Source organism: Trichosurus vulpecula, chromosome 4 (assembly GCF_011100635.1).
Source record: "Trichosurus vulpecula isolate mTriVul1 chromosome 4, mTriVul1.pri, whole genome shotgun sequence".
Taxonomy (NCBI): domain Eukaryota; kingdom Metazoa; phylum Chordata; class Mammalia; order Diprotodontia; family Phalangeridae; genus Trichosurus; species Trichosurus vulpecula.
This window is the reverse complement of record NC_050576.1, coordinates 364,599,406-364,614,568: the sequence shown is the minus strand read 5'-3', so window position 1 is coordinate 364,614,568 and position 15,163 is coordinate 364,599,406. Positions and strand designations below refer to the sequence as shown.

General features: G+C 35.5%; 1 non-coding gene across 1 annotated transcript; it reads left to right on the top strand.

Annotated features, from left to right (window-relative positions):
• Window positions 1–751: 751 nt before the first annotated feature.
• On the top strand, window positions 752–879 carry LOC118849344. The gene has a single exon (XR_005010393.1). It is a non-coding gene; the product is annotated as a U6atac minor spliceosomal RNA (small nuclear RNA).
• The last annotated feature ends 14,284 nt before the right edge of the window (window positions 880–15,163 follow it).

Genomic DNA, 15,163 nt, shown 5'->3' with positions numbered 1-15,163 from the left:
ACCTTTCTGAGTTCAAATCCAGCCACACTTACTAGCTGGGTGACCCTGGACAAGTGAACTTAACCCTCTTAAAATGAGCTGGAGAAGGAAATGGCAAACCATTCTAGTATCTGTGCCAAGAAAGCCCCAAATAGGGTCAAAAAGAGTCAGATATGATTAAAAATGACTGAACAATAAGAACAAATAAAGAGTGAGTCTTGGAGACGGGAAGATCTGAGTTCAAAAATTGTCTCAGACACCAGATGCATGACTTTGGACAAGTTAACCTGTTTCAGCCTCAGTTTCCTTGTCTTTAACATGGAGATAATAGTAGTACATATATCCTCATATGGTTACTATGGGGATCAAAAGAGTTAAAACATATAAAGTGTTTTTTTTGTGAACTTTTAAGTATTTATATAAATGCTAAAAAAAATAACAACCATTCAGCAATCAAAGGCTAGGTAAGAATTGAGGCAAAAGACGGCCTAATTTGCCTTCTCAAAAAAAAAAAAAAAAACTCAGTCTGGGAGGGGAAGACTCTCAGGATTCTGGCCAGAACAGAAATATTTGCTATTTATACTCACTCTGAGCCATCAAAACCCAAACTATGAACAAGTAAAGCTTGGGGTGGGATCCATTACTGGCCAATCAATGAGAGGCAGAGTGATTTGGGTTTAATGGCATAGTCAAGTAGCTTCATTTGAATCCCAATGGCTTCATCAAAGTCTGGTTTTACAGAGCTATGAAAACTACAGGAGAAGAGTTAAAGGGGTTGCATGAAAGGAGAGGAGCTTAGCACTCCCCTAGATAAAGATGAAGGAGGTCCTAGTGACCTTTACACCACATATACAGTTAAGGCATTGCTACCTACTCTGTGGCATCTAACAATTTAATAATATTGGTTTAAAGGAGGGATTCTTTTCCTTTCTTTGTCATGTATCCCTTCAGTAGTCTGATGAAGCCAACACATTCCTTCTAAGAATAAAATTTTTAAATAATTGAAAGAAATGCCAAATGTCATTTGGAGGTTAGTGAAGATAATCATGTATTTTTTTCTCCATTCAAGTTCGTGTATCTCTTGAAATCTAGTGTTCCACAAACATTGGGTTAAGAACCTATGTCCTAGACCAAAATGCTGCCTTTTTTTGAACAACAAAAGTATTCAAGATTCCTTGAAAGATAAAAATAGAGATAATTTTGATGACACTCTTTGCTTGAAATAAAACAAAAGCATAAAATTAGGAGACCTGCTTGTCCAAGTTATCTGTCACTGTCAAAGTAAATTTCCCTCAGAGTGCAAGTTGAAGAGTGGTTTCCTATGGATGATAAAGTCCTCTAGATACTTACATTTGAAGATGGAATTTTGCTAGAATATTTTCAAACCTCCCAGAAAAGATCTATAACCATTCAAGTTACTTTATCTGAACCAGTACATTAAAAAAAAAAAAAAAACCAGGATGATGTAGAATCCCTACAACCTACAGAGTTTGTCTATAAGTATTTATATTTGGGAAAAAAGACTGCAAATGGAGAGTGATTTGGGTCTTTAATTAAACTAGAGGAAAGCGGGCTGCATTATTTTTGTGATGTTGCAAAGCACCTTTAATGAATCCAAACTTCACCCAGACAGTAAGGTTGATCTTTTTAATATCAATATGCAACCAGTATTGCATGGCTATAGGTCATAGAAAACTATAGTTGTTGAAGAATAAAATTCAGTATCGCATACACGGCAATGGAGAAATATATGGTACTGGTGAAAATAAGCTATGACATGTATCATATAAAGAATTAAAAGAAAAAAAAGAATAAAAGAGGCCATCAAAGAACTCTTGATCAAAACAAAACAAAAACCTGGGCACATATCAAGAGAGGGACAACCAATAACAGATCATGTGTTTCACTAGTATTATTAAAATTTCAGAAGAAAAAGAGAAAAGCCCTCAGTACATCAGGACAATTTCTTACGGAAAACTTATAGAAGAAGTAAGAGTTGCATAGATTGGGCAGGTACGGATGGGTTGTAATTTGCATTGTTGCAGGTGACAGATACATTGATAAAGATCTTAGGTCCACCTGAGAACTAGAAAATTCTGTTAGAAATTGAACTCAAGATCACTGACCTATAGCTTCTATATTCCATTTTCTTCCTGCTTTTAAAAATTGACACTTCAGTTGCTTTTTTCCAACCCAGCTGTTAGTTACCTATTCTTCACAGTATATCAAAGATCACTGACAGAGGTTGAGCAATTCCAACTGCCAGTCCCTTTTAGTACACAAAGGTCTCATTCATTTGGTCTTGATGACTTGGACTCAGTGAGGGAGATTGCTGTTCTCACTTATTTAAGCTCTACTCAAGGAAACACTTCCCTATAATGATGGCCATACAAAATTGGAACGGGGTGCCTCAAGGGGTAATGGATTTTCCTTCATTAGAGGTCATTAATAAATAGACAGATGATCATTTGTTGGGCACGTTGTAAGACAACATTTTTAGTCAAGGACAGGTAAGCCTCAATGACTCTGACATTCTATGATTTTGCAGTGAGTAATTCATTTTCGAATTCACAAATTATTAACACCAAATTTAATGCATATGTGTGAAGGCTGGGGAAGCAAAGCATACTAAACAGAATACTGCATCAGTATGTTTTCACATTTCACTATCTCCCCTCCCCCAATTTACAAATAAAAATATAAAATTGCATCCATCTTCTCTGTACCCAGGACAGAATATCCTATTCCTTTCTACCTAATTAGTTCAAACTCTCCTTCCCTCTTACCCGGTCTATAGTAATAGCTTCCTTACTGAGCTATCTACCACCAGCCAATTTCTTATATTATCATATACCCTTATCGAATCTATCCTGTATGCATTCTACATTAAATCATAAGTTCCTTGAGGGCAGGGACTGTCTTTTGCTTCCTCTTGTAAACTCAGCATGAAGTAGAGCATCTGGCACATTGTAGATACTTAACGTATGTATTTAATGAATAATTGATTGATTATACCTCTGGCCACATTAAACTTCCTGATACACCACTCTGATCATGCCACAACTGAAACCACATGCTGCCTTGTATTATAATTATCTTGTTCCTTTTGACTACCTATTAGATAGTATATTCTTTGAAGGCAGGAATAGTGTCATGTTGTTTTTCTATGCTCATCTCTTTAATATAAATAGATTCTTATTAAATCATTCTTTGGAAAGAAATAAATGATACTACTAGTTAAATTACCAGACTATATATGAAATATATCTAACTCAAAAGAGAAATAGTAAATCTTTGAGGAGCACTGGGAATATCCAGAATCCTGAGACTTTCATTGTTTACTTGCTTCTACTACATATGTACTTCATTGCCCTCAAGAAATGTATTCCTGAAAAGTCAAACTTAGAAATACAATTTTAAAAAATCATAATGTAAAAATTATTATAATAAAATTATTATTATTATTACTAAGGAAGACTATTTAGAAGTTAGAGGTTCAAATCCCAGGCTGATACTTGCTACCTGGGTGACCATGTGCAAGTTACTTAACTTCTTAGATCCCAGTTCCCTCATGTATAAAATATAGGAGTTGGACTCCAGAGCCACTGAGGTCTCTTTAAGTTTTAAATCTATGACATAATAACAAAGTACAAAAAAAATTAATAGGCATAAAATACAGTGTGCCAGAAACCATGTTCCCTAAAAATTAGAAGATTAAGGATGTATTTTCTGAGTATTTTCAGATTCTTTAATGCTAGCCTATGACTTTATGTCTCTTCCAATATAAATATTTCCCTTCAATAGCCCTATGCTCTTAGATATTTCTATTAAAGGAGTTTATCTTATGTTACATCCCTTAACTATTTTTAAAAGCCATAGTTAAGGTTGGAAGGTGGTTGTTGATATTTTGATTAGTATCTTTTGTGAAGTGAGGGCCGGCTTAATTTTCCACACATTTGGATATCAGGGACTATTCAAAAGAAAATTACTGAAATTTATTACTTATGCAAATATGCCTTTCCACATACAATTTTCCTTTAAGTATGGTGCACCTGCTTTATGTTCAATTTTTACAAAAGGTATCCATTTTTTCCAAGTGAAAAAAAAATCAAAGCAATGTATTTTGAATTTGTATTTTTAATCTTCTATTTCCTTTCATAATAATGTATTTTTAAAGTTTCATTTGTGCATGTTCCAGGCCCAAGGCAATTTGGATTGAAATTCAACCAAGACAAAGTTCTCTTTCAGAATGAAAATGCCCTTCAATAATACAATAGAGTCCTCAAACCTGCCTCGTGTCAGATGTTCTTTAAAATTGAGCAATCCATCTCTTCCTGTGAAATGCATTATTTTAAGAGACCTTTTCATATTTGCTGTGTTGCAAGTTTTTGGATTTCCCATTAGCTTGTTCACTGGTAGCTATCAGATTATCACTAAACATGAAGAAGAAAATTCACTATACTGGCAACTTCCCATATTTGTACTTTGGGGAGATATTCATATGTCTTGACTCATGAGGAAAAGAAAAAGAAATGTTAAAAGTCAGTGTTTTTGGACAAGAACTCCATTTAGAACACTTAAATATCTGAATATTTTTTCACTAAAACGTAGATATGTTTACATGCACACACACGCATGTGCGCACACACACACAGAGAAAGGCATAAGCTAAAGCAGCAAAATAACACCACAAACCACACCAACTGACCACTGTCACCACCAAATACAAATATCGAGCTAAAAAGTTAATCTCTTTTTGTATGTGCCAGTTATGACTTGGAAAGAATACTTGAATACATACAATCTCATTCCAACATCAGAAACTTTTAGGAGCACTGGATTCTGCATACCTCTATGGCTTTTTCAGTAGTTAAAATATTTTTTCATTAGAAAACAGGTTTTCAAGTCCCATTATTTATGAGGCACTGTACCAAGACACATTCTGTGTATTTGTGTGCATACCCAAAATGAGCAGAGGTTTGATTCTTTCGGAATACCAAAAGATGCCAGAGTGCTTCAGATTCTGTCACAGCTACCAAAAGCTTGTTCCTTAGACTTAGATCATAGGGCCCTGCTTTTGTCACACCATATTCATACTGACAGTCAAAATCAAATGAACTTTTGCCCTTTTGCTACAAGCCATTTTTCTAAAGCAGGGGTTCTTAAACTGGTCCAAGAACTTGGACAGGGGAAATATTTTGACAACTAATCCAATGTAACTAGTTTCCTTTACGATGCTGGATATTTTATTTTAAGGATTTAAACATATTATTGTAAGAATGGGTCCATAAGCTTCAGTCAAATGCCAGGGGATCCATGAAACAAAATAGGATAGGGATTCCTGTTCTAAAGCTTTTAGCTTGCCATTCACTCGAGAACCTAAGATCATAGATCTGAACCTGGAAGGTATCTCAGTGGTGATCTAATTCAACCCCCTTATTTTACAGATAAGGAAATTGAAGAACAAAAAGATTTAGTGGTTTGACAAAGGTCAAACAGGTCGGCTGGGAGTCAAACTCAACTTTGTCAACTCCAGGTGTTCTGTCCACTGCACCACACTTCCTCCAAATATGTTTAACCCCATTGCAATATACTGTTTTCAAAAGACTGTCAATTACCCAAGAGTGAGGAAGAGTGAAGACTGTTTTCACTTCTTTGGATTCCCCAAGGATGTCCTAGCCAAGAATGAGGGACATAAGGGGTATTTAACACTTCTTGTCTTGATGGGAGTTAAATCGTCAGAAAGGAAGATTGGCAGGTAGGCAGAGACAGTCCAAGTATCTGTTACCACCAGACAACTTCTAAATATTATACTAGCTTTCCTTTGAAAACTACATCCCTATGTTGTTCTTATCAGAGATTTTTATTCTCTCAAGTGTAACATATGTCAACTAATTGATCAAAACAGATATCCCATTTGCTGTGAGAAACCGAATCTGTTTTTTTATACCTGATAAAATTCAACATAAAAAGTTTCATGTATTGCATCTACACAGGGTGCTGTGTCCTTGGTAAGTGACTAGCTTGCCTACCCCCTAGTCCTGGCTCTGATAATAAGTGTTTTGGTAACTCACATACGTGGAGGGATCCCATACCTGGAGGATGAGAAATGATGGTAAGAAATAGGAGTTTGAGATGTGGGAGAATTCAAAGAATGGCAACCAATCTGCTTTCACACTTTAAATCAAACCTGCACCCATCAAAAAATAGTCTTCTGCAAATATTTCATTGCTTTGAGCAATCAACAGTCATTCTGGAAAACCATAATACCCTGAAGCCTCTGCCAATTTCTTCATCTATGGGTTGGTGTCTGATTTCCAGAGTACAACTTCAAATATTTGAGCTGCTAACATTAGACCAACAATGGACTTAATGGTAATTGAAACCATCTTTTGAAATAAATAAAAAGTCTACACACTTTCTTAAAAATGTCCTCTCATGCCTTGGACCATGACAGATGGGATTTGGAGATGTTTTCTAGCTATCGGAATGGAACTCTATGGGAAACAAAATACCAAAAAGGAAATGAACTGATATGATTTAAATATTACAATTGTGAATTTATGTCAGCCATGGCCACTTCATGTGGAACTTTACTTGAATTAACGCCAAACAAGATTACTGAATTCTCTTCAGCAAATTGCAAGCTAGCCATATGTTGCAAAAGGGACAATGTGTTAATCAGTTAACATAGGCTCGATGGTGAGAATTAAAATGGTTGGTTTCCCTCCTGCTGAGGAGAAAAATGTATCTGTGAGTGAGATGAACACGCATCTGATCCGTCTTACTAGAGGGAATCCTATGAACTGATTTGAAAAATTTCAATAAGCTGTAGAGGTTGGCAGTAGCAAGTAGTTGTATAAAAATTCATGGTTTAAAGAGCTCTGCTGTCTTTCAGAAAGGCCTGCTAATGGAAGTCAGCAGTTTGGAAAATTTGTAAATGATGAAGTCACCTCTCTTTATGTGGGAATCAACTTATCTCCTGGTAAGAGCCCACTCTATCTCCTGGACATGCCTAAACTATTTGGAATGTAATATATGAATATTTAATCAAAACATAAGTTTTAAGGCTATGTATGAATCATCTTATAAAATACAGACATTGGCAGAGCTAGTTCCAAGAAGCAAGAATAGACAGCATGAACTATAATGAGTCTGGAAATGTTATTTGTGAGAAATGAATGTTAATGGAGCTCATTATGCATATTTGCTGAACACCCCAAAGTGGAAGGCTCTGTGGGGAACACAGAAGACATAATTCCTTTATTTACATCCTAAGGCAACATGGCAGGAAACAAACACGTACAATGTGATTTGACAAGTCACCTACATCCAATTCAACTGGGGTAAGATTCCTGGTTGGTGTAGAAAATGTTGAAGAAGACAATTCTCCCTCTTCCCACGACTTGATGCCCTCCTTTCCTATACATTTTCTGCCAACTTTCTCTTCTACATCAATTCTTTCTCTTTTTCTCTTTACTCACAGAGCACATTAGTACTAGAGTGGGTATAAATATAGGAAGACAGAACCGAAGAGTTGTTAGCAGTCATCTAGAACAATCCCTTTATTTTGAAGAATAAAAATCTCAGCCCCAGAGGAGGCTAAGTGTCTTGTCCAAGGTAAAGCAGATGGCAAGTTTCGGACTTTGGGTGCCTATTAAAGTCTTCTGATTCTAAACCCAAAGATATTTCTAGTAAATAAAAATGGTGGCATGTTGAATAAACATTGTTGACTGATTTGGTGTTAGATGCATGAAAAATAAAACACTATACCGTTCCCCAAGTCCAGACCCAAACTGTACAGGAAAGAACAATCGATGAGCAATTGAAAGATTTGAGGTTATGTCTGTTGCTTATCAATTCTGTGACTTTGGATGAGTCACTTAAACTGAGACATAGTTTCCTCATAAAATTGAGATAATATTCGCAGTACTTTACAGACTCATTAAGAAAACCAAAGGAGAAAACAGCCTGCTAAGAGAAGATTTAGAGGAAATTGTGTCAAGTATTTGAAGGGTTGTCACCTGAAAGATGGATTAGTTTGTTCTTCTAAGCCACAAAAGGCCCAATGTGTGGAAGTTATGGAGAGGCAAATATCAGTTCCATGTACAGAATAAAGAAATGATTAGAACTGTCCGAAAGGAGAAAAAGAGATCCTCAAACACAGGCTTGAGGAATCCTTGTTGGAGATACAGGCATGCAGAGAGCCCAGAAAGTGAAGAGTCAGAGGAATACTTTCCCCTGAATGCGTAGACCCACCTAGAATTCATCTCTGCACACCTAGAGTTGGGGATATTGCTGAGGGAGATAAGATGACATGAACTTTAAGGTCCCTTTCAATTCGAAGATTTGTCAATCAAAACCCTTCATAACCTAGCCCCCTTCTTTCAAGTCTTCTCAATAGCCTCTTCAATCCAGTAACACTAACGTTCTGGCTGTTCCATAAACAATACCCTCCGTCTCTTGGCTCTTGGCATTTTCTCTGGCTGTCCCTCATGCCTAGAACCCTCTCCCTTCTCCATTCCAGCTACTACCTCCTTGGCTTCCTTTGAAGTGTAGACTAAAACCCCACCTTCTACATAAAGCATCCTCCAAACCCTCTTTATTCCAGGGCATTCTATTAATTATCTCCTATGTATTCTGTACATAGCTTGCTTTGTATATCTTTGTTTCCATGCTGTCTTCCCCAAGCTCAATGAGGGCAAAGACTGTCTTTTGCCCCTTTTTGATTCAACAGTCCTCAGCATAGGGCCTGGCCTATAGCAGACGCTTAATAAATATTTAGTGATTGATTGCCAAAATATCTCTAGTATCTGAAATGTGATCTATGATGGTAAACATGCTTACATGTATACGTCGGCTTCCCAGTTTAACAAGTACTTCTCTCCTAACAATTTTTATAATAAAAGTGGGTATTATAAGCATTGCTGCCCACATTTTGCAGATGATAAAACTGGAGCTCACACAGATGAAGTGATTTGCCCACAGATCTTGTAAAATGAAGATATACGCTCAAACACAAGTTATCTGATTCCAAGTCCAACATCCTTTCTGTGGTTATCCTGCCTCATCTTGTGATGTTTCACACTATATATTACTGCTTTTTTATATTGTTTTATTTTCATTTTAAAAGCTCTTATGTTGCCGTAACAATCACGCCCTATTTGAGGCTTTATATTTTGTGGCTTACTTATTGGTCTCTGGTAAATTCTTTTGAATAATATTTATTTTTTCCCTAATTACATGTAAAACAAGTTTTAACAATCTTTTTTTTTTAAATTTGAGCTCCAAATTTTCTCCCTTTCCTTTCCTATTCTACCCTCCCTGGGAGAGTAATCATATAAAGCATATTTCCATATAGGTCATGTTGTAAAAGAAAATACAGACAAAAATAACAAGAAAAACTAAAGAAAATGAAAACTAGTAGGCTTTGATCTGCATTCAGACTCCCTCAGTTCTTTCTCTAGAACTTATTCATCATAAGTTTCAGTGAAATTTATCATCATCATCTTCACCCTCACCACCATTATCACAAACAAGGAATACGGTGGTGATGATGATGATCAGAGAGAGGGTGGAGTAGTAAATAGAGACCAGATCTTAAAGCCAGAAATTCCTGGATTCAAGTCTCACTTCAGACATATCCTGGCTTTGTGATCCTGACCAAGTGATAACCTTTGAGTGCTCTAGGCAATCCTGTAAGGCTATAACCTGAAGAGTAGATGCTAACTAGCCTCAATAGAGTTTCTTCCATCCATTAATCCAATATGTCGGCAAAATCTCGGACCCATTCCTTATCCACATTTTTATTTATTGTGTCTTTGTTGAGGACTTGGATGGTTGTTCATTTTATCTTAACAGTCTATTTCTATGAAAGTTCAGTAATTCTGTGAATTGAATTCATTTTCTTAAAATTGGTGAAAGCATTAGGTTGTTTCCTTCTCTCACTCCTGACCCCTTCCCCCATTTAAGTTTCTTTACTCACATAAACTTTTCGGATCTAGGAAACAGGATCAAATGATCAAGAATTGAAATTCCTAGTAAAATTTCTTTAACAAGCTATTTTTGCAGAGATATCTGACATTGTTTCTATTGAAAACTGTGTAGTGAACATGTTTCTTGACATTCCTTAGAATGGATCAGCTCAACTGTAAAGTCAGTCCTTATTGAACAATTATATTAAACACATATTTACTTTTAAAAAATCCCAACACTACAAAATCCACTTGTACTGTAGAATGTAAGTTCTTTGTGGATTGGGATTGTTTTAATATCATCTTTAAATATTCAGTGCCTAACATAAAAACAAGAAAAAAATAAAGAAAAGAAAAAAGTTGTAGGCTTTTATAGATAAAGGAAATGAAGCCAAGTGAAGCTAAGTGCCTTGCCTAAGGTCATGCAGGTAGCATAAGTACAGGAACAGGAATAAGGGGATAATGTGGAATTTGAACTCAGGTCCTCTGATTCCAGTCTTTCCACTTTATCAGGTGGTTCATCATTTGGTTAATGGCCAGTGGAACTTGTCAAACCAGTCAGCTCAGAAATATTGTAATAGGAAATGAACTTCTTTACAAAATAATTGAGCTGATTGACAGCATTCACCAAAAAGTGGCATCAGTTTGGAAGGTAGACACATTTGAGATCAGAGAACCTGGATGTGAATCCTGGCATGGATACCATGCCTGAGTGACCTTACCCAAAACACAGTATATCTGAGACTCAGTTTCTTATCTATGTATTGGAGATAATAATATTTGTACTATATAACTCTTGGTATTGTTGTGACAAAAGTAATTGGTAAACTTTAAAACATTATGTGTTATTACTGTCAACAAGTGAGATTTACTGCTTAAGACATCAGAATAAGATCTTTCTTCTAGATAACTGTTCCTGTTTATTGATAAATAATAGACATTTCTCTTGTAGTATTACCATCATCATCATCATCACCATCATCATTCTAAATCATGTACAACATGAACTTTGATTATTTGGGGAGTCTTTTAAATATTATTTTAAAGAAATGATTTCTAAATGTTAAGGCAGCACAGAGATTATTGTGGTAAAGAAAGTTTTCCAATTTATCAGACATACTACATTTAAAAAAATTTCTTACTTCACAATATATCAATCAACCTGTAAATGATGAGTTATCCTATAAGCTTTACAGAATCTTTCTTATTATTCATACTTAAAGTCTCACACACTTTTCCAAAATAGCACAAATTAAGTAGAAATTTGGCAGGAAATCACTTGACTGGCTAATCTAGAATGCCAAACTGGATAACCAAGATCCCCAAATGAATTTGGTTTTGGGACATTTACATTTTACTGTCTAAATTGATTAAAATAACCTGACAATTGCCCAATCTAAATATTATTTATCTGAGATTGTAATTTCAATGTTCTATAATGTTATATTGTGCTTATGTGTAAAATAATTTTGTTTTAGGTGATACCTCATAAATTTTAAGAGCTACATTGAGATAAAGTTGGAAAAAAGCATTACGATGCCCTCAAAAAGGAAAGGGTGTATGTCTATATAAAGCCAGCAACAATGCATTATTTCCTTTTGACTAAGCAATGCACCTAAAAATAATCCAGGGTCTTTTAGTAAAGCTAATAATCATTCATACTAAAAAGGAGAAATAAAATCAATAGCATTGAAAGTCCATTTCAATTCCAATATTATCTTATAAACTTGTTCCCATGCTGGCTATGAGAACTGTGGTTTGTGTTTCTTTTATTCTCTGGGTAACTGTAAAAAACAATTATTTTACTGGAATTCCTGTTATTTCAAAAAGTGACTGATAAATTACTTAGTACAGTTCTGCCCACCCCAGATCACCCCTACTATTCCCTCTTGCTATTCTGAGTTATACAGGGTGTTCCAAAAGTCAGTGCAGCCCTAGAATTTTTGGGACACCTTGTATTTGAAGTACCCATGTTAGACTGTATATTATTAACAAACAAGGTGAGATGTATTAACAGTGAAGTGGATAGAGGGACAGCTTTGGAGTCAGGCAGACCCGGATATAAGTCCCAACTCTAATAAAGAAAAGGCTGGTCCTATGACCATGAGAAAGTCATTGAACCATCAGTGCCCAAGCATCTTAGACTAAGTTCTGGAAGAGTTGGTGCTCATCCGTATCAGTGAAAGAATTTTCCACATGATGAGTTTCCCACCAAATGAATTTATAGTACAACCATGAAACAAAAGTTTTAAAAAATCTTGTTTTTTCTATAATATCGGGACAAAAATGACAAAGTGCTAATTACTCCATGAAAATATATATTCATGGGAAGAGGTTTGATTATATGTTGGTGGTTTTCTAGAAAATTTCTGACATCACAGAAAATTTCTGCTTAAAATATGGAAAATTACAGTGATCATTTAATGCCCCATCTAGCCTAATTACTATACTTTTCCCTGGGTGGGTGGTGACCATTTACTACAGGATTATCTCCCCCAGGCAAGGAGTTTATTAGATGCTAATAGATTAATGACACATTGAAATGCAAAAGAAAAAAATTAAATTAAATTAATGAATTCATGGGCATACAAATTATGCCTAATGCATGAATTAGAAAAGCAGGAAGAAAAGTGGAATGTTTTTATGTAGTCATTTGAGTAAATATTCATCTAAGTTTAAAAAATGTGAAACTTGTGAATTTGAATGTAAATGAATTGCAAAGTATTAGCAACTATGCGAACGAATGTTGCAAATTACAAATAAGAGAAATGTGACATTGTTCTGTTATTCTTTTGTTTACTTCTTAAGTAGCACTGAATTGAGAGAAGATATACCTTATATCTGACACAAAACAAAACCGAGGCTTTAATTCACCCCCTGCAAATTGATAAAGATGAGAAGATATGGAAATAGTCAATGCTTTAGCCTTTGTAGGAAAATAAGCACAACATTGCATTGTTGATAGAATTTTGAATAAGTACAACCATTACAGAAAGCAATTTGGAATTATGCCAATAAAGTCCCTAAAACATCCGTATCCTTTAACTCAGACTTGCCACTACTAAACTCACAGCTCAAGGAGGCGATTCATAAAAAAGAAAGTCCCAAATTTAAACCAAAGCATTCACAGCAGTACTTTCTGTGATAGCAAAAATAATTGGAAATAAAGTGAAAGCCCACGGATTGAGGGAATGGCTAAACAAATTACTGTGCACGAGGACAATGGAATATCATAGTGCACTAAGAAATGCCAAAAATGATGAATACAGAGAAGCATGGAAGGATTTGCACGAATTGATGCAGCCTGAATTAAGCAGAGCCACAAAAATAATAAACGCTGTGACTACAACACTACAAACAGAAAGAATAACCACAAAACAACCAAAGTTAAGTATATTGTGAAACTACAAAGAACAGGCATGAGATAAGCAACAGCAGAGTATGACTTTATCAGGGGGAATAATATTAAAGAAGATCCATTATCATCTGCTTTGCTACTATGCCCTAAAGCCCCTTTCCATCTGATTGGGGGAGAAACTCTCTATGGTTATCACCCTCTCTTAAAATGGCAGCTCCTTCAAATCTTGGACTGGTCTAACTTTTGTTTCTATTCACTAAGCAGAGTGGATTAGTATACAGTAAACAATGTTTTTCTTTCATTTTCATTCATTTAAATAGTACATGAATACATAATATAGATAAAAATGTGCGCACAGATAAACCCATATGCATGCTGGTTAAGATATATTTTCTCTTAACTCAGTGTTAATTAAGGATTAAGCAAAAGCTATTGACAAGATGTTGCACTATGAATTCATTTGTTTGTTCTCAGCTAATATAATACCATATTATAACATAATACGATGTAATAAATAAACTATAAAGGTTGGATTATCATTGTTTGTCAAATCTGGGTCCAAAGGGCAGAACCAGGAGTAATGGGGTGGGACTGGCAAAGATGCAAATTCAGACTTGTTTTCAGGGAAAACTTCTTAACAATGTGAGGAGACCAAACACAGAATGGGCCACATTGGGAGAATGATCAGTTTCCCACTCTCTGGAGATTTCTGACCACGGTTTGGAAACAAATTGTCAGCCATACCGTAGAAGGTATTTGTTCAGTGTATACTGGATAGGATAGATGCTGAGATACCCATGACTCTGTGATATGTCACACCCTGAATATTGGTGGCTGCCAGTGGTACACTGGAGCTGTGCTGTATGGCTCCTGAGAGTCCATTGTTAAATTTTCAATGAGAGAATTTGCATTTTGGAAATCAGCAAGCACTAAAAAGAAGTGTTTAATTTCTTGTTGTGCTAATCGTCCAGACTTAAGAAAATGATGGAGAAAATGTCAATAATGCAGATTAAAATTAAAAGGGTGTCAGTCATCCTTTCCTTTCTCCCCCTAGAAATCTAGTAGTTAAATATTTACTAGCATACCCGTGATGAGTACAGTTACCATCCCTATGCTTATAAATATTTGCACCAGAATACTGTTTTGGAAATTTGAAGACAGAATTCTGTATCTCATCAAAATTTTATGTTAAAATGATCTTGGATGGAAACTTAATTTGTTTTGATTAAAAAGAATTGGTACAATCTAACTAAAGTAGAAAAGGCAAAGTGACCCAGGCCAACACCCATTAGAGGCTGCTAGATAGCACAGGGTGCAGACCCTGGAGTCAGGAAGATCTGAGTTTAAATGCACCTCAAATGCTTACTAGATGTGTGACCCTAGGCAAGTCACCTAACCGGTCTGGCCCAATTTCCTCACCTGTAAAATGGGGATAATTGTAGCACCTATCTCCCAGGATTGTTGTAAGAATCAAATGAGATAAAAACTGTAAATTGCTTAGCACAGCACTTGGCACATAGTAACATAAATGTTATTTATTTTTATTAGAAGTATTTAATGATAGAAATATCATAGATAGAATAGACGCTTTCTGCCTTTTTAAAGTCTACATTGAAGTATATATCTCACTATTTGTTTTCCAGGAAAATGTTTGAAAATAGAATTCAAAAAAAATTTTTGTGGGTGGGTTAGTAGAAAGAGCACTGGATTTGGAATCTGAAAGTCCCATTTCTTATGCCAGCTTCAGTGCAAAATCACTTTTCTCTCTGGGCTTCAATTTTCTCATCTATAGAATGGGGAGTTGAAGCTGCTGAGGCCTTTTCCAGCTCTAAGTGCCCTGAGATGATGATCA